General features: G+C 38.3%; 1 protein-coding gene across 1 annotated transcript in view; it reads right to left on the bottom strand.

Moving 5' to 3' along the window:
* The window catches only part of LOC134528921 (zinc finger protein 672-like), a 36,529-nt gene that overhangs the window by 18,679 nt on the left and 1,822 nt on the right, over nt 1-16,028 (bottom strand). The gene's annotated exons all lie outside the window — the stretch shown is intronic.

Genomic DNA, 16,028 nt, shown 5'->3' with positions numbered 1-16,028 from the left:
AGACGTTCAAAGCAATACTTAGTGATGCCACGATATAACATACATCTGGAAATTTATCGAACCACTTTGAAATTTCTGGAATAACTATTACTTATTCATTTTTATCAGTTATTCTGGAATAACTATTAATAATTCAAATGCGTATTCGAGGTACGTCTTAGGTAGTTGGTTTTCCTTGTATTTTTAAGGGTTTTACAATTTCTAACAGCAAAGTTGTAAACTTTCTGTCTCTTTGCTAGTTCATGTGTAAAAACCATCAAAACGTCGCAAAACTATAGTGAATACTTGATGTAAGTTTTTGGACATACGCCATTGCTAAGAACTTTTTCTGTTGAAGAAAAACTAATAAATAAAATAAATAAATAAAAATAAAAATACTCAAAAAAAGATACAAAAAACACACAAAATTAAGCAAACAATTGCTGTTGTCAACAAGGATATGATAGTGAATACATCAAAATGTAGAGAATATATTTTTTTAATTAATTATTTAGTTAGTCTCTATTTTATGCGTGATATTTAAAGCAAAATTTCTGTTATTTTAAACAGATGTATTTATAAATTAACTGGTAGCTACCAATGAAGTTTAAAACATATGTTTGAATACATTTGATTTAAATCTTAAACATTTTTTATTTAAACATCCATATAATGTGAAATAACACTTACCATGAGTGATTAATTACTAAACTGTGTTTTAGTACAGCAGAGAGGTTGTGTAAAAGAACATGAATCATAAATGAGTGAAGGGAACGAGAGAAAAGATGTAAAACGGGATATGATATTATTTAATTTATTGATATTTTATTGTTAATTATAAGTTCATATAGAGTGCAGAAAATATACCAGCTATGATACGTTACTGAATTAATACATGTTTGACTTAATTTTTTTTAGTTTGGCAGGAATTGAATAGTTAATTAACAAATAAACCAATAACGCCAAAAAGTGAATTTAAACTAACGCAAACTAATAAAAATTGCAAAAAAGTGTTATTTTAGCATTTAAATTATACGTTAATTATTATTCTACTGCGTTTATATACATTCTGTAGTTAAAAATAAATAATTCAAATATAAGTTAAGGACAGACTCTCACTGTAAGATCAGGCAAAAGTATACTTTATGTCAGCATGCTAGAATTAGCAAGTACGGTACGTTGGGGCCTACATGCATTAGTAACAGACGTGAACAACTCTGTTCTTTCTCATACTCCAGAAATAAATGTGTTTACCCATTTTTACAAGTTGCACACACTACACAGCCTTCATTTTATTTCAACCACCATTTTCCAATTTTACTGTATACGTTTAATTAAGTATGATCACTAGCAGACACATAAAGATTAAGTAAAAATAAGTGAATAGCATTAGTGCCGAACGTATTTAGCCTGGCGAATATTTATTTCGAAGAAAAAGTGTTTCACCTAAAGACACATTATTTTTAAATTTTAACTTATTGCAATAAAAACATCATATTACTGGTTAATTGCAGCAAGATAGTCTCAGTAAATTTATTCATGTTAGTTTTCCACTGAATAATACTTGTGAAATAGAAGTGAACTCAGCTTTTCTGTATGCCAATATGTGCACGGACTATGTCAAACGAGAATACGTGAAGTTAAAATGCAATAATTCTCCTTGGTCCAATAAAATAAGAGAAATTTGAGAATCCTAGTGACTTTGTTTTTCGTGCCTAGCAATTATGCTTCCTTTTAAATTATTTTGTATTCAAATTTCTCTAAAAACAAAACCATGAAACCATTTGTATTTTACTATTACAAATAATTTCTTTTTTAAAATCCTTTGGCACTCTTTGTCGAAAAAAAACTCATATGTAGTCTAGTAAATATTTCTGCTGCGGCAGAGGAGACTAGATCAATGGCTTCAACTAGAAAGGGGATGCGGGTTCGATACTAGGTGGAGTTGTCAAGTGGGAAACATGGCGGACGTTGTCATTACCAAGTAGTCTTTTTCTTGACGTACTCCTTTTTCTACGCCCTTGTATCCCGTCAAATTTTTGATCATATCATTTCACGTTACATCGTCTCCAACCAATATCAACGAGACATTCGACTAGCGAACAGAACCAGAATGTAGGGAAATGTAGCCTCGTGACACACGCGTTAGAGCCTGCTGAAATGTAATTATGTCTTTACTTTATAGTTTATATCGCGTTAAAGAAAACCACAAATTTTGCATTTAGTGACATATTACATGCTTTATATTAGCTTCACCTGTATGTTTGTTTGTCTGTCCGTCTGTAACTCTTTCGACTAAGAGTGAGTGGCTCATCACTGTAAAATGTCCCACCAATTTCATTACGTTCGTTAGCCGAGCGGTCTAAGGCGCGCGACTTCTGTGACGTCAGCTTTCGGATTCGTGCATGGGGCGCTTAATATACAAAAAATATGGCACAAAGCGCCTCAAGCTTTTTTCTCATTTATATTAGTATTGCTTATATACTATTGTCATAAATTAAATTTTAAAATTATTTTTAACTTTTTAGTTTGATAATCTTTTAAAGCATGTTTCTTTAGTTTTTTAAACTATATTTATTTTTTTAGCAAGAATATGAACGCCTTTGCCTAAGCCTCAATTTTAATTAGGTATGAAATTATTTCCAAGGTGGTAAAATTTATATGTACCTATAGGTTATATATAACTTATTATTAGCTTAAAAATAATTTCTCAGAGAAATGTATTTACCAGTTATGCGAGAAAATTTTTCACAATGTGAGTAAATTATATTTTCTTTTACATTAGAGATAATTTTAAAACTTCCATAATAATATGATTAATTTTTACGTGTAGGCCTGGAGTGGGAATAATGGAGAACTGAGATAGAACAGAGATCTATGGAATCGAGCCCCAACTCATTTTAACTCCCATTTTTAAAATACGAATTTTCAAAGTAACAATGAATTATTGCAGGATGGTCAGAAGTGTGAAGTTACAATCAGTAAATGTCAAAAAAGATTTTCAGTGGACATATGTAAGTACATTAATAGAAAGTGGCCAAAAATTTGTAATTAAATGGTTGTTTAAGTCAATAGGAAGTCGGTCTCTTCCCTCGCCCAATTTTATCAGCTCTATACAGCTCGTATCACGTTTGTCGTCATTTCAGCTTTGCCTAATCACACTGAGGTTGCCAACGGAAAATAATGAGCTGGGGGAAAGGAAGCAGGCTGGTTATTTTTAATTGTTACAAAGTAACAAATACGTATAAAATAGATTTTAAAAATATAACTTTATAGGCATACGCCATTCGCTGTTTGACATGAATGACATAAAAAAACTCAAGAATTGAATGCAAAAATGAATATAAATCCACACATAAAATAAGCCAATATAAGCTGATGTCAAATGTTAAAAGCTTTAACAATAAAAAGAATTCTTTGGAAGGTATTTAGCCAAAAAGCGCCATTTAAATATCTTATTTATATTTATTCTTGCGAGATTTCCCGCACGAAATGCTATGTGCTGTCTAGTCACATAACATTTGACATCAGACGTATGTAATGGCAGATCCGAGAAAATTTTGCAAGCTGTGGAGATATAAATCTGACCGCCATCTTGGATTGTGACGTCAAGGTTGCCATCTTGACGTTAAAATAACCTCAAAAGTGACTTTCAAAAATTCTCAAACTAACTAATAATTTCCCTATTTCGAGGGAACAATTCCATTTTCCATGATCATAACCTTGAATGCAAACTTGAAAATCATTCAATTGTGACAGTCGCACTCTAGCAGCCAGCCTGGTCGGTCGAGCTCTCTCTTCGATAGTACCAAGATGCCAAACCCGCACCGAAGGAAGAGGGGGAATCACCGCGGCCACAAGGCATCTCGAGCAGCGCGACCAGAGTCAAGAGGCTGACTTCGACACTGACTGGTCGCCGATTCGATCGGAGAGTGGTCGAATTGTCAACTTATACGAGACCATCTACGAGAAACATATGCCCGCGGACATTGGTTTCCTTGCCTTCTGCAGCAAGATCAAGTCGAATGCAGTCATCGAGCCGGAGAAACTGCGTGAGAATATCATCCGCTACGAGGAGAATTTCGACGACGAAGAGCACCAACCTGAAGCAGATGGAGCACCAGGCACCACAGAAGCGCTGGTGTATCTGCGGGAGGCAGCCTGCATGTACCGTCTCCAAAGAGTGCGGGACTCTAGGTACCGCATTTACACCACCCATGCGGTCGTCCGCGTGGCAACAGACCCGCCGGAGTACCTTTCGTGGTGCATCTACTGGGATGTTGTTCAATGCGAGGAACAAGCAAGGCTCCAGAAAAAAAAACAACAGCAACGACAGCTCACTCCAGACAACTGAGTCACCTACAGAGGTGGGTAACAACAGCACTCAGACAGACCAGCAAACGAGGCTACGACACATCGCGTGTCAGACGCCCGCCCCAGCCGAGTGGAAACACTCGGGCACACAAGCAGCCGTTTTAACGGCAATGAAAGGCACCAGCACTGACGTCACAGCACCAGCACCACAACAACAGCTGCAGACGCCTAGAGCCCGTCCAGCGACGCAGGCCGCCCCTGCCAAGAAGAGGGAGGCGACCACAGCTGCGCGGGAGCCACGAGTACAGCCTGCTAAAGAGAGGCGCCAGCAGCCACCACACCTGAAGAGAGTGCCCTGGCACTTCGTCGTCCTTGAGGGCAACAGAGGGGCTGGGGTGCCGACTGAAGAAGTGGAGACTGAACTGCACGAGGCGGGCCACAAGCCGACCAAGTGCTGGCGCATCCGCAGCCGGGCAACAGGGCGCCCCACCGGCCTCCACCGAGTGGCTTTTGCCACATCAGAAGAAGCCACTCGACTCCTGGAGGCTGGACTCGTCATCCAGTTTATTCTGCGCGGCGCAGTGCTGCAGTTGGCAGAAATGCTAACTGCGGTGCTGAGCCGCCCCAGGTACACACCGAGCCAGCCGTGGGCAGAGCGGACATGTCCCCTCCACCGGCCTAGCCCCTTCTCACGTTAAAGGGAAGGGGTCAGCGGCCCACGGTCTTAGGAACCTCACCAAACAGACAACACGTAGAAAATACAGTAAATTAGTCCAGCCTGTTCACGCATGTGTGAATATTTACTGGACATAGACAATTTTATCTTTTCTCTTTTCATCATGTTGACTTGTTTGTAGTGCTTGGCATTGTGGGTAAACAAACAAGGAGTCTAGCAAGATGGCGGTGTGTGTTAGTGGTTTTTGTGTTTAATTGTGGTGAAAATAAAATACCTTATCCGGCAATATGTGTTGAGATTATACATCAAAACATAATTTTGGTCCTCCGGGCCGGATAAAAGATATGAGCAACCAGTTTTAAAAAACATTTCTGTGTGATTTAAAGAGAAGCATCTTCAAATAACTACCTCGTTCGTGTGTGCTATTGGTGTCATGGCGGCTTCAACAACCGAGTTACAGCTTATCATTTTTGACTATGTTATGGACAAAGTAAACGAAGTTAGTGCAATTTTAAAGGAAACAGCCAACAATCCAGATCTTTTTGAAGAATTTGCAATTGCGTTTGAAGAGGTCTCGGAAAAGAAAGACGAATTGCTGGCTAACTACTTTGCTTTGTGTGCAGTACCGCCGAAACCAGAAGTAAGAACAGTTGATGAATTGAGGACAGCTTTTGTGATGTTCGAAAGGTTATTTAGGCAGCTTCGTATTGAACATAATCGGTGTACAGTTAGAGCGGCAGACCTAACCCCTCGTGCAACATTCTCACGTGCAGTCCTGCCTCCACTTCCTTTGCCGGTGTTTTCAGGAAGCAGGGCAGAATGGGCGTCCTTTTCTGAGATTTTTAAATCCATTGTGCATCAAGATGTGTCACTGAGCAACGTGCAGAAACTGCATTATCTTATTGGATGTCTGAAAGATGAGCCAAGAGAGCTGGTAAGTAATTTGCCCCTCACCAACGAAAATTACGAAGTAATTTGGTCATTGCTGGAAAATAAATACCAGAATCTACGTATTGCTGCTATCATTCATGTTCAGAAGATACTTCATCTTCCATCTGTGCATTCTAACCCACCAGACTCATTATCCCGCTTTGTTAGTGTGGTGCAAGAGAATTTGAATGCATTAAGGGCTGATAATTTTCCAGTGTCTGAGTGGAGCTTTCTCCTACTGAATATTCTTCTTGAGAAACTAGACTCAAATTTACGTGAATCATTTGAAATAGCTGTGGAGCAAAATTTGCCCACTTGTGACCATCTCCTTGCATTCTTAGAGCGTCGTGCTGTGGCGAATGAAAATGTTAAACTACTTAGTGTTCAAGGGAATTATGAGGCTAAAACCTCTACAGTTGGTCGTAGCTACAACAGGACTGCAACATTTAGTGTGAAACCACCCTTTAGACCAACCAGTGGTCGAAGCACTGCCCTCGTAGCAGTTGGAAATGTCCTGTGCTGTGCATTTTGTAACGAAAATCATTCACTTAGTAAGTGTGAACATTTTTTGTCTAAGAACATTGATGAGAGGATGCAGTTTGTGAAGGAGCAAAATATGTGTTTTAATTGTTTGAAAACACATCATTATGCTCAGAGATGTTTATCAAAATTTTCATGCAATCATTGTCAAAAGAGACACCATTCAGTTTTGCACTTCAACCACAACAATCACCCAACTCAGCCAGAGAGTACTCAAAATGATACAAATGATACTCCAGCTTATGAACCATTTGTAAATAAATTACAATCGCTACATCTGTCAGGTGATAATCAGGATCAATCAACTACCATTTTATTAACCACTGCTCTTGTGCATGTGAGAGATGGAAGTGGACAGTTTCAAGTGGTAAGAGCCTTGCTAGATGGTGCTTCACAAACTACATTTTTGACTGAAGATTGTGTACAGCGGTTGGGATTGAAACGTCATCGTCAGATTGTCGAAATTGCTGGTGTTGGTCAGACTCCTGTGACAGGGGCCAGAGGCATTGTCCATTGTTCAATAAAACCAGTGGATTCTCAACATATCCAGTTTAATGTAAAGGGCACAATTCTATCTGAAATAACACATCCCATGCCTTGTTCAAGAATCTCACAAGGCTCAGTTACTCACCTCAAGGGTTTAAAATTAGCAGATCCATCATTCGACAAACCTGGGCCTGTTGACATGCTACTTTCATCTGATATCGTCAGTGAAGTGCTGACTGGAGCTAAATTACCAGGGGAGCCTAATGCTTTCCACTCTCTGTTTGGTTGGGTTGTGAGCGGTAAGGCCAAGTGTGAAACACATGTGAACCCACCTGTGTCATGCTTGATAAAAACAACTAACCTGGATGTACAATTACAGACGTTTTGGGAAATTGAAGAAGTGCCATCAGTCTACCTTATATCAGATAATGACAAGAAATGTGAAGACCACTTCCTTGCAACACATGAACGCAGTGCTGAAGGGCGATACATACTTCGTTTACCATTCAATTAGGAGGTGAAGGACATGGGTCATTCTTTGCACTCTGCTTTATCAAGATTTGAGCGCCTAGAGTGTAGGTTCAAGAAGTCACCTGATCTCGCGAGGGAATATAGCCAGTTCCTCAAAGAATATGAATATTTAGGCCAAATGACCCGCGTGACAAGCATTCAGCATATTCAGGGTCAAGATGATGAAATAGCCTATGTCATTCCTCATCATGCTGTACTCAAGGAATCAAGTTCTACCACAAAACTTCGCGTGGTGTTTGATGGGTCAGCAGCAACTTCTAAAGGCATCTCATTGAATGATTTGCTCCTTACTGGTCCAAAACTTCATAAAAACATTGGTGATATTCTTTTGAACTTTCGAACTAGGCCTGTTGTCTTCACTGCAGACATCTGTAAGATGTATCGACAGATTCAAATCCACCCTGATGACTGGAAATACCAGTGCATTCTATGGCGACCGTCTCCCGAAGAAAGTGTCCATGTTTATCAACTGAAGACTGTCACATATGGTTTAGCATCTTCTCCTTACCAAGCTTTGAGAACCTTGCAGCAATTGGCCTTGGACGAAGCCCAGCAATATCCTCAGGCGTCAAATATATTGTTAAGAGATGTGTTTGTAGATGACATTGTAACAGGAGCAAATTCTGTATAAGAGGCAGTGCAACTTAAGTGTGAACTCGTGGACTTGTTAGCGCAAGGAGGATTTGAGTTACGTAAATGGTCATCCAACAATTCCAGTGTGTTGGAGGATCTGCCTGTAGCACATTGTGAGACTCTCAGAAGCTTTGATCAAGACACAAGTCCAGCAGTTAAGGTTCTGGGCATCAATTGGTGTCCCATCACTGACGAGTTTATGTACCACATCAATGTACCCCATCTATCTGTCACAAAATGAGGAATTCTCTCTACCATTGCTAGGTTGTTTGATCCATGTGGATGGGTGTCCCCAGTTATAGTTTGGGTTAAAATATTGCTCCAGACGTTTTGGACACTGGAATTAGAATGGGATCAGCCAGTCACTGCAGAGGTTGCTCAACAGTGGATACGCTTCAGAACATCATTTTCTTCCCTGACTAATGTAAGGATTCCACGATATATCCATTTTCTGGATGCCTGCTGCATTCAGTTTCACGGATTTTGTGATGCCTCTGAAAAGGCATATGCTGCAGTGATTTATGTAAGACTTGTGGACAATACTGATATGGTCTCAACCCATCTAGTAATCGCCAAGTCAAAGGTGGCACTACTAAAGACATTGTCCATCCCTAGACTTGAGTTATTGGGGGCTATGCTGCTTGCTAAATTGTGGTTATCTGTGAACACATTGTTTGAGAGCAGATTGGACAATTTTTCTATGTACATGTGGTCAGATTCAACGACTGTGTTGTCATGGCTTAAATCATCTCCTCACAAGTTTAAGGCCTTTGTAGCAAACTGTGTGTCCGAGATTCGAGCTATCACACCCCCAGGAATTTGGCGCTATGTTCCCTCAGTGTGCAACCCAGCTGACTTAGCATCCCAAGGTGTTTATCCTGATCAATTGATTGAGAGTTCTCTGTGGTTTCATGGTCCAGATTGGTTGGTAGAATCAGACACAGAATGGCCTGTAAATAAATATGAGGTATCACCTTTCCTAGAGCTTCCAGAATGCAAGCCGGTGCAAAGTCAGGCCCTTGCAGTGCAAGAGGACAGACAAAATGAATTGGTGAAATTGTTGGAAACGTTTTCATCATTTTCAAAACTTAAGCGAGTAACAGCATGGATACTCAGAGCCAAAAGTGTGTTCTCAAGACTCCCGCATTGTGATTCTAAGATATTGACGTGTGAGGAGATGCAGTCTGCACTGATGTTTTGGATCCATGTAGTACAACATCAGTATTTTATGAAAGAAATCAAACTCCTGAAGCACAGTGAATGTTCCAGTAATTTGCGGAGTTTGTGTCCATTTCTTGACTCCCTCGGAATTGTCAGGGTGGGCGGAGTTTGCAATATGCTTGTTTGCCTGAAAGTACCAAACACCTAGTTTTGCTTCCAGGAAAATGTCATCTTTCAAAGCTTATTGTAACCTTTTACCATATCACATATCTCCATGCAGGACCTCAAGCTACTCAATCTCTCATTCAAAAGCAGTTTTGGATTGTGGGTGCTCGACATCTCATTCGGCACTGTATTCATCGGTGTATCACATGTTTCAGGTTGACTGCAAGGTCTCCTGCACCTCTAATTGGAATCTCCCAAGTGTAAGATTCTCACAAGTGCGTCCTTTTCTGAAGGTTGGTGTGGACTTTGCTGGGCCCTTTTCTTCTAAGACCACCAAAACACGTAAAGCCCCAATCAGTAAAAGTTATCTTTGTTTGTTTGTGTGTATGTCAAGTAAGGCAACACACTTGGAGGTTGTGTCCTCACTATGTACAGAAGCATTTCTAGCTGCTCTAAAAAGATTTGTATCTCTGAAAGGAACACCATCTGACATACATTCAGATCAAGGTACAAACTTTATTGGTGCTGACAGACACATGAAAGAAATTGGTCAAGCCTTGTTTTCTGAGCCTGCCTGGCAGATGCTGCAAGATCACCTGCTGAGCTCAACATTGTGTGGCACTTCAATCCTCCCGCTGGCCCACAGTTTGGAGGTCTATGGGAGGCAGCTGTCAAGTTGGCAAAGGTGCACATGAAAAGAGTTATTGGCAATCAAATACTCACATTTGAAGAACTGACCACACTCTTTACTGAAATCTCAGCAATTTTAAACTCAAGACCATTGTGCCCTTTGTCAGCAGATCCCTCAGAATTTGATGTTTTGACTCCTGGACATTTTTTGATTGGTGCTTCTCTTGTTGGCATACCGGAACAGGATCTATCCCACCTTTTGGAGAATCGTTTGGATAGATGGCAGCTCATCACCAAACTGAAGCAGTGCATCTGGAAACGCTGGAGCACCGAGTATCTCCACACGCTCCATCAAAGGACAATGTGGAATACTGCAGTACCCAATGTGGAGGAGAATACATTAGTGTTAGTGAAGGACTCGAACTTGCCACCCTTGAAATGGAGAACTGCCAGAGTTATCAAAACTCACCTGGGTAGAGATGGTGTTGTAAGAGTTGTCACACTAAGAACCTCTACTGGTGAAATTGTGAGACCTGTGACAAAAATCTGCCCTTTACCAATATCCTAAAGTTATGGACATAATCAGGAGCTTTTGTGATTTTTGATCTTATTCGTTTTGTGTTTTAGTATCAAGGTTATGTATGTTAAGTATGGAAAAAATGTCATTTTTTTTCGGTGGGCGGTATGTTCACACATGTGTGAATATTTACTGGACATAGACAATTTTCTCTTTTCTCTTTTCATCATGTTGACTTGTTTGTAGTGCTTGGCATTGTGGGTAAACAAACAAGGAGTCTAGCAAGATGGCGGTGTGTGTTAGTGGTTTTTGTGTTTAGTTGTGGTGAAAATAAAATACCTTATCCGGCAATATGTGTTGAGTTTATATATCAAAACACAGCCATTACCCACAAGCAAAAATTAAATCAACACATAAAATAATAATAAAATCAAGACAACCTTAGCAGCTAAGGCCAACTGCTCAGCTTAACCTAATATTCACTTCCCCTTTAAACTTAAACTTAAAGGGAGGGCTGGACAACACCACGAGATTAAAGTAAAGTCACCTAACGAAATTAAATTTTAATATTTAAGGCCAATTGCATTCACCACTGCTTCGCAGCATATTTTAGAAAACAATAAACAAAAACGTCACAAACCAGGAGGTAATGGGTCACAAATAGGCGACCTGGGACTCCTCCACGGGCCTCGGGGTTCGATGCCAAGTCTCGGTACTCGGGCCCCTAGGCCCACACTGGCGATGATGAATTCCCTGTCAGTCGGACGAGAGTCTGCTTGGGATTGCTTCATTTAACAAATATTCTGAGCCATTCAATTGTGACCAAAAATTTGGCAAATATTCCAAAAAGTATACAAACAATTATTAATCTCCAATATTATTGCTTCATCGATTTCGGCCCAATGTTCGGTTCACAGTGGATGCTATGGTAAAAAAATGACGTCAGGTACTTCATCACTGATGTCTTCAATAAGACAGACAAAGGATATATACACCAACCGCTATGATTTAATCACGGCCATCTTTGATCCGCCATTTGGGTTTTTCCTGTCGTCAGCTAGCGTGTGCTATCACCATATTGGTTTATTAATTACCCGTTAGAGTACAGCAGTGTCAGTCACCAGGTCGTTGAGTTGGCTATCTTGTCGGCCATCTGGGCCGTCAAATCGATGACATGTAATTATCAAGTCAAATAATCTATAAAAAATACCAATTAATATTATTGATTGTTTTGATCGATACCCGACTTTGGTTTAATCCTGGGTCCATGCAAAATAATTTAGGCTCAAAAAATACTTATTAAAATTAATCACCTCCAATACAAACAAGGACTTTGTACAAGACAACTATCCCGGCAGTAAAAATATGTTCACACAATATTATGCCTGCCATAAAGGCCGTATTCCGTGCACCTTATGACTAGCAGTGTACAGACTACAAGCAAATTGATCAAGCGTCTCTGAACCATAAAACCTTCTTTGACAAAAATTGTACTGCATTTCAACCAAGGCATGGCCCATTTCATGTATATAATCCAAGCGTCTTGGAACAACGACGATTTCTTTGGCAATACTAAGTATTCAAGAGGTCTAACTTTAAACCAACGACAAGCATATAAATCAAGAGTCTCCGAAGCAGAAGGCCTGCTGTGCGGAGTTACTAAACACAATTTACTCTTGCTAAAATACATATTTCAAACATACAAGACAAGAGTCTCGATCGGCCACACCTACACTACGGCCTAAACCTTTTTTCTTGGAGATTACTATAAGAATAATTGCAAGCATTTGCACCTTAAATCTTGGAATTATAGATTAAAAAATGATTATTCACCAATCATAATAAACCAAAGAGTCTTATAGTAAAAAAACTCATCAAACTTAAGCTTTATATATCACATAATAGCTGCCCGACCCGGCTTCGCACGGCTATACTAATGGAAAAAAATTAAGCCACATCTCCCATTTACAATAATGGTAAATTTAAAAAAAATTCAGTGAAAATTTATTACAATGCTGTATAATGTACCGGAGAGAAAATTAGTAGCACCGATGGTTTCCCGACTCGTGCACGCAACGTACAACTTATGTACCCGTACTTCGCTACGGCAGTCTACAGGCAGATCGCTCTTGCGCCGCTCATTATACATGCCCCTCCTTGTGGGTACGCCACTGCCGCGCGATGCCCGTTGCCCGTTGCCATGGAGATGCAGAAGGCATGAACAATGCAAAATCCTGTTCTCATGCAGACAAAGTACCCACTGTTGCCTGGTTTTAACCACCCATGGGATCTAATTTTCGGAAAATGTCATCCTGCGTAACATAAGGAACATTACTGTGAAGTTACAAGTCTGTAAAATATATATACTTGAAAAAAGGGCAATAAAAAACAAATTAAACACAGAGAGGGGGGAAAAAACAATAGTTTAGGTTTGCGATTTAAAGTGATAAAAAGTATTTAAATACTAATTGAACTCTTATGAGGGTACTGATTGCTTCGTTGATAATATCACACGGGTGTTTTTTACTTGTATGGGAAAATTAAGAATGATAAGGCATCTAGTGCGTGGCAACAATGTTAATAGGCAATAGGAAATAAACTTCTAGCGCCTGCGGCATTGTCAACACACACTTCGTACGTGTACTGCATGTTGTATCTAACCCCCTCCAACGCATTTTATTCTAAATTGGACTTTTAGTAAGGATCCCTAATGTTATTGATAACATAATATAGCCTATAGCCTTCCTCGATAAATGTGCTATCCAATACTGAAAGAATTTTTAAATCGGACCAGTGGTTCTTGAGATTAGCGCGTTCAAACAAACAAACAAACAAACAAACTCTTCAGCTTTATAATATTAGTATAGATTAAAAACTTAAAATGAGACCACCTTACTATTAATGATTGCAAGCACACTTAGCATAAGCCCATAAACCATTGATACTACATCGTATCCTACAAAAGGTATCCTATCGTATATTACCAATCGTATCCTATCGTATCCTGCCAATCGTATCCTGCCAATCGTAACCTGTCACATCCTTCCCTGTCCTATCATATGGCATCATACCAATCGTATCCTAACGTATCCTTCCAATATTATAGTATCCTGCCAATCGTATACTTCCCATAGTATTCTATAGTATCATGCCAAACGTATTATGCCTATAGTAACCTATTATATAGTATCCTATAGTATCGTGCAAATCGTATCCTATCGTATCCCGCTAATCGTATACTATCGTATCCTGTCAATTTTATCCTAACAATCTTAGCTCAGTATCCCAGTGTTCTTTCTCTCGGTTTCACGGTTTATTTTTTTCGATGTATCCTACTGAGCTCAACCAAGCAATGTATTATTCTGATCATTCCAATGGACTGAGCAATGTATTTAATAATATTATAGCCACACGATAAACAAATGAAATAAATTCATATATTTGCTTAAAGCAAATTTTTGTATAATCCAGTAATTTGTCATTTAAAAAAGTAAATAATTCCCACTGCTGAGTTTTGAATCACGTTTTTTTTTTTTTTTCGCTTAATAGCTGCACACAATAGCCACGGCACCACGAAGGTTAACATCCGATTACTTGAAGAATATGTATTATTATCGGTGTAATACCATTATAAATTTTTATTTAAAATGCAAATTACTCTTTACTTTTATTATTTTAATTAAACAAATATATTCCAAGGGTAGTTTCACTATCAAAAAGGTTCATTTGGCGTACCAATACGTTTGGTATGTCCCGTAATTTTTATTTATGTGTCTTTAAATGGGTTTATGTTCATACATATAGGTACACCATCGTACTATGAAAATTTCATTGTATGGTGCGCGTGAATCGTAAAAATTTACTCATAATTTTTCCATAACGCACCAAAAGACGTATAATTCAATAATACTTTATAATACTTTTAGTACAACTAACCTTTAATAATTAATAATTAATATTCATTTTAAGTGTTCAAAAACTATAAAGCATTAACTTTTTAATGAATTTTAACCAGTTAGGCATTATTTTAATAAAATTACTTGTCAAAAATTTGACCATAGCCGGGGTTTAGTATTATTAAATTTTTTATTTGTTGTTACTGGAGAAGTTTCATAATATAGTTTAACCTTTCTCTCTGCAAATAGAATGATTCGATAGTTGACGTAGCTGCTCCGGTAGTAAATTCCAGCCTTGAGTGCGGAACTAGGTGTGAGTCGCGTTTAGAAATTTATTGATTGATATTGAATTCTGGTTCATTTACTCTTAATATTAGAGATATAACTTTTTTTAAAAACATTTTAACTGTATTTTCAAGTGTATAATTGTGAATATGTTCCCGTACGAAATATTAATTTGCAAAATAGATTATAAATTAATAAATTATTATTTAATAAACAATTAAAATAAATAATAAACTTTCAGAACATTGATTTTCATTATTAATTATAAGTTATCTTGATTATTTAACTAAATAAAATAATTAATTTTTTACTCGTGTTTATATTAATTTTGTGTACTTAAATTTTATTTTAATTAAATTTTGTAACAATTAATTTCAAAATAGTTCAGTGTCTTAAATAAAACAGAAGTATAACATCTAATGCGCGTCACCTATATTTTAAATTCATGCTGACAAAATTTAAATCCTTTTGTGGGCTATTGAGAAAATTTTGTCACGAAGATGGCAGTCGTGACGTCAGAATCCAAGATGGTGGTCGGCTCCACCGCTCTACAGCTCTACAGCCTAAAATTTTGCTCGGATCTGCTATTACATACTACTAGCAGCTTGTATTGTCTGGTTTTCCGTGTGTTGATGTAATAATTTGTGTTTTCCATGCTTAAAGTTTTTTCTATAACATTCATTGTAAACTAGCAATAGCGTACGTCCATGAACTTGTTCTGAATCAGACTTTTCCGTTGCAAGAATATTTCAAAGAAATGATTTTATTTAAAGTAACTGATAACATCATACAACTTTAACAGCGATTACACAATAGAGATCTGACCAAGAAATGCAACTCAATTCAGAGAAATCGGAAATAATCAGAAAATGCATATGGCTTGAAGTCATCCGAGTCGAGAATTCACCACAAATGATTTCAGGAAACAGGTGATAACTGAAATGTCTATGACATGTTTGGAATTTTTAACCAGATACTCCAAAAACGCAAGCTGAGTGATTTTTCCGGTGTATCACATCGCTGTTCAAACAAAATATGGAAAAATAGCAAGCAGCATTATTTTTCATGAGTAAAATATTGCATTTATTATTTTTTCACCACTATTACTGTCAATGGTTGGCTGATATTTTGTTCAAAGTCTTGTCTGCATCGAGGTTTTATATGTAAGCGCGTACTTTGCAAGGCAGTCAAACTGGATACGGAATTCGCCATGACCTGTTGTAAAGAACCATCCTTGAAGCTGCCTGGAGTAACTTAGGGAAACTATGGAAAAACATCAAGACGA

This window comes from Bacillus rossius, chromosome 2 (assembly GCF_032445375.1).
Source record: "Bacillus rossius redtenbacheri isolate Brsri chromosome 2, Brsri_v3, whole genome shotgun sequence".
NCBI classification, from domain to species: domain Eukaryota; kingdom Metazoa; phylum Arthropoda; class Insecta; order Phasmatodea; family Bacillidae; genus Bacillus; species Bacillus rossius.
The sequence above is the reverse complement of the archived record's forward strand: the minus strand, read 5'-3'. Positions and strand labels throughout refer to the sequence as shown.